Source organism: Cibotium barometz, chromosome 59 (assembly GCF_041138505.1).
Source record: "Cibotium barometz isolate CiBa-2024 chromosome 59, ASM4113850v1, whole genome shotgun sequence".
NCBI lineage: Eukaryota > Viridiplantae > Streptophyta > Polypodiopsida > Cyatheales > Cibotiaceae > Cibotium > Cibotium barometz.
The window spans coordinates 23,206,245-23,211,350 of record NC_141104.1 but is presented as its reverse complement, the minus strand read 5'-3'; positions in this window follow the sequence as shown (position 1 = coordinate 23,211,350).

The following is a 5,106-nucleotide window of genomic DNA, read 5'->3' as shown; positions in this document are numbered from 1 at the left end:
GGGTTTTCCTCCTAATAAAGGGCATTTTAAAAACGCCTTTTTCTTCTTCTTGGGTCTATAAAAATTTATATTAAAATTCATTGCCTATATATATTTTTTGTAGCCTTTTCTCGCCGTTGCAACAGTGCCACACTCGCCAGCAGCAAACCGCAGGCACACGCACGCACGTATGCATGCCATGCATGATTTATTTTATGCCATCAACCTTCCACACGACTAAATTGAATATATATATACATAAAATTAAATACATAAGTTGCTAATGTAATAAGAATATAATCTATAAATAAAAAACTATTTAAAGATCTTTCCGCTTTTCCTTAAGATCTAAAAAATTAAATGCACATATATTATGTATTGTAGTGTAATAGAAATGGCCTAAAGATACCTACCCCCAAAAGTATATATTCCCACGGAGTACTTTTCTCCTCACCTATCCTATTCACTTTTTTCCATTAGTTATTAGCTAATGCATGCCCCTATCGGTGCATTAATTAATTAAACATAACCTAAAGTTTTACCTTAGGTTTAAACCTACATTAACATTTTACAAACCTTAGAAAAAATGCTTACAACACTCTAACATCTATCTTGGGAGGCTCATGGTGGGTACAATTGTTTTGACGCACTACATATAGCGTTGCATTAGGGGGAGTGCACATGATTAAAAAGAGGATTAGAAATGGAACAATGGGAGGATGACACATTGAAAAAACTGTTGGGTTGTTTAACGCCTTTAAAAATCTGGTCAAAGATTTGGTCCTTATAAGATTTCACTTTTGAAAGCTACAAAGTCACTTTCGAAAGCTAGGATGTCACTTGTCACTATTACACATGTAGCTTTCCAAATTTAAAAGTTCTCCAATCTTGCATATCTCATTCTCCCTCTTTTGCATATGCATAACTCATTTTCCCAATTTTCAACACCTCCCTCCCTCTTCCCACAACTGCCCCTCCTCCCGCCCCAGCCTGTAGCTCCTCTCCTTTACATGTGTTTTTCTATCCCTTTTGTTCTTTTACCTCTACAAGGTCTTCCTCTACTATCCACTATCCATCTCATCTCTTCAGGGATTTCATTAACGTCTTCACAATTTCGTGATCACGTTAACAAAACCTATTGTTAACATATTAAAACTTGTGATCACATTGTATATTCACATGACCTGAGCAATGACCTGCCGGAACCCACTAGTCCCGTAACACTTCCGGGCTTTTATCTTTCCCGGCGGGCCCGCCGGGATAGATAGTTTTCCCGGCGGGCCCGCCGGGAAATATAAAAGCCCGGCGGGCCCGCCGGGAAAAATAAGGAACACCGGCGGGGTACTATTCTGTATATAAACACTGCCCGACACCCATCGTACAACTTTTGGGGAGATAGTCCTTGTTTTGGGGGCGTGATATCTCTCCTCAAAGTACTTGTAGAGCTCTCAAGTTGCTAGAAGTGTCCTCTTGGGAAGAACGTCCTTATTTTAGGGACTATCGTCTTTCCTTGTAGGCACTCCTAAGGCTATTGAGCCACTCGTCCTTAGTTCTTTGAACTGGGGGCAGGGTGTGGTTCGTAGCTAATACTTGCGGAGATTTAGGGACAAATTTGGAGTCATTCAGCTTTGCATTTGAGCCACGTACGTAATCTACCTCATTCTGCTTTATGAATGGTTTGATGGAGCCAAGAGTCCTGCTTAGGGGCTTGTATTGGTTCTTGATACTTGATATAGTTTAGAGTAGACAAGGGTCTATTGTCCTATACTAGAGTATTGGGCAAGCATAGATCTTTGATTTTTTTTGTGAATGTTAGAGAAGGTCTATTGTCCTATACTAGAGAATTGGGCAAGCATAGATCTTTGATTGTGTAAAGTATCCTTAATTGGGTACAAAAGGCATCCTTCATTGGGGGTGCAATGTGCATGATAGTTTCGAAGTAGTTTTGTAGTAAGACCTTGCAAGATAGTTTGAAGTAGTTTTGTGTTATGTGATGATCTTTTGTATTTGTCAAGATAGTTTCGAAGTACTTTGTCTGCTAATGTATGTTTTGTTATACGTGAGTGATTTGTTGTTTTCTCATTTGTGTATTCATTGTTATATGCTTGGTTGAATAGGTTATTTGTTGAGATGGAGGACAATGTTAGATCCAGTGATACCTCCAATAGAGTCCAAATTTCAAATAGCAGGAAAAAAAAGGCACCTGGGATAGAGTGGCAATATGCAATTAACGTTGGTGATCGATTCATAGATTGGGAGTGTAAGCTATGCCATGCAGTAAAATCAGGTGGGGCGCCTCGACTAAGAGAACACTTTTTAGGCGGACCGAAGAAAAAGTCATGTACCCACCCCTCTGCACCTATAGTGGCCAAACGCATAAGAGAAGAAATTCAAAAGAAAGATTCAAGAAAACATGACACTCCTTCCGTTAATGTATCAAGGCAGCAAGAACAATGTTGTTCTAATCATCAAACTCCCGCTACATCGCCTACTTGTACCCCGAACGGCAATGTGCAACCAGAAAGTAATCTACCCAGTGCATCTTCTTGCAAGCGAAACTTTGACGTAGGAAATATACCCATGCGTCAAACTTCATTGCAAGAAAGCCTACGTCAAGGTCGACTCGATGATGCACAACTCGTCCTTGCTGAAGCGATTTACTTTTCTGGGAGTACTATGATGATGGTGGACAGTGAGCATTGGAAGAGAGCATGGAAGAAAATTGGTGAGTTTGGACCAGGGTTTTCACCGCCTATGTACCATGCTATGCGAAATGATCTATTAGAGAAATGTTATGCGCAAGTAAAAGAACATGTACAAAGAATAATTCTTAGCAATATAGAGCTTTCTAGATGTAGTATAGTAAGTGATGGATGGTCTAATGTGCAAAGAAAACCATTAATTAATATAATGGTTATTTCACCTAGAGATGAGACTTTCATCCATGCCGTGGATTCAGCTGGTTCAATCAAAACTGGGGCTTACATTGCTCAAGTCATTAGCTCTGTGAGATAGAGGAAGTGGGTGCCAAAAATGTAGTCCAAGTCGTCATGGACAATGCAAAAAATTGTAAAAATGCATCCAAAATCCTACAGCGACAATATCCACATATTTTTCCGGTAGGCTGTAATACTCATAGTTTGAATCTTGTATTAAAAGATTGGTATAAATCTGATGATACCAAATGGTTTGCCTCAATCGTCGACACTGCTCGCCAGCTTGTGAAATTCATGCTCAAGAGACAAAGAGTTTTAGATATGTTTCGACCTCGCATGTCAGTTATGTTAAAGCTTCCAGCGGAGACTAGGTTTTGCACTCACTTTTACACTTTTGAGTCTCTTCTTAGAAATAAAGATGCAGTTTGCGAAACATTTACATGCATGGCATTTCATGACTGGGAGAACACTCAACTTGAAAAAGTGAAAGAGAAAATCAAAGTCTTGAAGGGAGGGCTTACGAGAAGAAGTTGGTGGAACAGTGTGATGGATGCATACCATGTAATGATGCCTGTTATGTATGCTGTACGAAGTCTTGATCAAAGAGCGCCTAATCTCGGAAAAGCATGGATGCGATGGTAGACTGTCCAGCGGAGTTTGGAGTGTCCTGAGAAATTAGAGCATTCAGTGGTGGAAAAGCAATGGCGTGTACCATTCTCCAATAGACAAAGAAAAGTTCTGTTGAAGTACTTTCGTACTAGATGGATTGGAGCGCATTCACCACTGCACAGTGCTGCTTACATGTTAGATCCTGAATATTGGAATATGGATTTGATGTCCAACGTTGAGGTGGTGCAAGATTTTTATAAAGTGGTAAACACTTTCTATAATAATGATGATGATCGTGTACAGTGCATAAAGAAGATGACCTCATTTCGGTTGAAAGAGGGTTTATTTTCCAACTCCCTTGTTCAACAAATGGCTAAAGAGCAACCTGCATGGAAGTGGTGGATGATGAATGGTGGTGAGCATTATGCTTTATTGCGCAACCTTGCGATGAAGGTTCTAAGTCAGTGCTCTTCAAACTCAGGCTCAGAAAGAAACTGGAGCATGTACAAATATATTCACAGTACTATTCGCAACAATCGACTTCTTGCAGATCGAGCAGATAAACTTGTTTACATGTACTGCAATGAAAAGATCTTGCGAGACATTGAAAGCGAAGAGTATGAAGAAGATATGCCCAGATGGATGTACAATTGTGATGATGTAGTAGACGAGAACTTTGATGTTGGACGCACGTTGTGCACCACCCTTGAGATAGAAGACAATTTAGACATTGACTTAGATGAGCTTAATTTAGCAGACGAGAGAGTAAACGGCGAAAGAATTTTGGAGCAAGATACTGACATAGAGGAAGAAGTCACTTCAATAATTTAATAAAAAGTACTTGTACAAATGATCATATTTGGAGAAATTATCAATACAAAAGTAGGATTTGTTTTTCTTAGCTCTCATCTTGAAATAAATTACGAATTGCACTAGGAGTTGCATCTAAAGGTCCTGGTGGTTTATATTCGCTAGCCATGCCAAACACTGTATAAATACCTTGATTTATTGGGACATTGCACAATGCACATGTGGAAGTATTTTGCATTTGCCTCACTAAACATATTAAGTGGTAGTAGTGTCCACATGGTAGTATATACTGGCCGCTCCACCCATCGAATACTTTGTAACATACAGGACATTGGGGGTGGGAGGAACTTGTAGCCTCAGCAGAAACTCCCACAAGATCAGGATGTATCAAAAAATGAGAGATGTGGTTTCCTTGGCGCACAGGAGCAATACGTGAAGAGATGCTCTGCACATCTTGGCTGATCTTTGTTAGCTGCTCTTGAATCCCTCTATTGGCCGGGGGAGGAGTTGATGCTTGAGTTAATCGGTCAGCTTCTTTCTCCTTCTCTGCTAGCTGTGCCCCTAAGCTTTCTTTGACCTGGTTTAACTCCAATCCAGCGCCCTCCACCATGAGAGCAAGTTCTTCCCTTGTGAATGTCACTGTCTCTTCACGTATGTCGTGGGTGTTGACAGTGGCCTCTCTGGAGGCGAAGTCCACTGGAGTTTCTAGGATAAATTGAGCATATAGCATCTTAGCAAAATAGAGTGGAGCATCGGCGTTATGGAGAGGACG